Source organism: Bison bison, unplaced genomic scaffold, assembly GCF_000754665.1.
Source record: "Bison bison bison isolate TAMUID 2011002044 unplaced genomic scaffold, Bison_UMD1.0 scf7180017864166, whole genome shotgun sequence".
Classification (NCBI taxonomy): domain Eukaryota; kingdom Metazoa; phylum Chordata; class Mammalia; order Artiodactyla; family Bovidae; genus Bison; species Bison bison.
This window is the reverse complement of record NW_011494738.1, coordinates 599,379-601,458: the sequence shown is the minus strand read 5'-3', so window position 1 is coordinate 601,458 and position 2,080 is coordinate 599,379.

Below are 2,080 nucleotides of genomic sequence, written 5' to 3'. Positions count from 1 at the left end.
TATATATATATTTAGTAGTAATATTCTTTTAACAGGCACCGAAGATCTTAATGTTCTTTACTCACCTATGGTTTCTATTAGCCTCATCCCCGGTAGATAGGATTTTTGGTTTACTGACATGTTTAAAAAAAGAAGCACAGAAAATATCCATGGCCACAGGGAACTAACCACTGACCTGCAATGAAGTGGTTAGGCCTGTGAGCTTTGGTGTCAGACTGATTTGGGTTGCAGACCTGGTACCACCACTTTCTACCTGTGTGACTTGGGCAGTTTCCCTCTCCAAGACTCAGTCTCTTCATCTTTCAAATAGGATAGAAATGCTCATGTCATAAAATGAGATAATATCTGTAAGCATATAAAGCATTTAGTGCAGTGTAAGGCCACAGTAAAAAGTATATAATAGGTGCTCAGGAAATGTTATCATCATTACTATTGAAATATCGAGGCATTAAAAAGTACCTTTCTTGGAAAAAGGTAACACCGATTTGGTAACACTAAGCTATGATGTTTGTTTGTTAAGATGTTTGCAGGCATGCCTTAGATTTTCACCTGAGGCATGAAATTCCATCATAGGAGATTAATGTGAACTCCTTGCTCCTGAACCTCACTTAACACTTTTGAATCCAAACTGCTCCTGCAGCTTTGCCTTTTACATCAACTTGTTCAAAGCCTGGACCTCTTGCTTTGCTTTTGTGTAGCCAAAGTCCAGCCTTTCCCTCAATTCTCTTTTACTAGGAGGTTTGGCTTTGTTATGCCAATCATCTACTGAGATCTGATTTTCTGGCCTCAGTTCTGCTTTTTGGCTTTGTCTTACCAGCACTGATGGACCTGACACGTCCACAGTAATGCTCAGTTGTGGATGTGTCTGGTGGTGAACATAATCTTTGAAGCATAGAGGTCACCAAGAAGTCATCAGTTCAGTCAGTTCAGGCACTCAGTTGTGTCTGACACCTTGCGACTCCCTGGACCGCAGCATGCTAGGCTTCCCTGTCCATCACCAACTCCCAGTGCCTACACAAACTCATGTCTATTGCATCGGTGATGCCATCCAACCATCTCATCCTCTGCCATCCCCTTCTCCTCCCGCCTTCAATCTTTCCCAGCATCAGAGTCTTTTCTAATGAGTCGGTTCTTCATATCAGGTGGCCGAAGTATTGGAATTTCAGTTTTAGCATCAGTCCTTCCAATTAATATTTAGGACTGATATCCTTTAGGATTGATTAGTTGGATCTCCTTGCAGCCCAAGAGACTCTCAAGAGTCTTCTCCAACACCACAGTTCAGAAGCATCAATTCTTCAGTGCTTTAGCTTTCTGGTAACCACCTCCAAAATTTTAGACTGAACCTTCAGCTTCACCGTCCATTTTTTGTTTCATTTCAGTTCAGTGGCTCAGTCATATCCAAGTCTTTGCGACCCCATGAATCGCAGCACGCCAGGCCTCCCTGTCCATCACCAACTCCGGGAGTTCACTCAAACTCATGTCCATCGAGTCTGTGATGCCATCCAGCCATCTCATCCTCTGTTGTCCCTTTCTCCTCCTGCCCCCAATCCCTCCAAGCATCAGGGTCTTTTTCAATGAGTCAACTCTTTGCATGAGGTGGCCAAAGTATTGGAGTTTCAGCTTTAGAATCAGTCCTTCCAATGAACACCCAGGACTGATCTCCTTTAGGATGGACGGGTTGGATCTCCTTGCAGTCCAAGGGACTCTCAAGAGTCTTCTCCAACACCACAGTTCAAAAGCATCAATTCTTCAGCTCTCAGCTTTCTTCACATTCTAACTTTCAGATCCATACATGACCACTGGAAAAACCACAGCCTTGACTAGATGGACCTTTGTTGGCAAAGTAATGTCTCTGCTTTTTAATATGCTATCTAGGTTAGTCATAACTTTCCTTCCACGGAGTAAGCATCTTTTAATTTCATGGCTGCAGTCACCATCTGCAGTGATTTTGGAGCCCCCAAAAATAGTCTGACACTGTTTCCACTGTTTCCCCATCTATTTCCCATGAAGTGATGGGACCGGATGCCATGATCTTAGTTTCTGAATGTTGAGCTTTAAACCAACTTTTTCACTCTCCTCT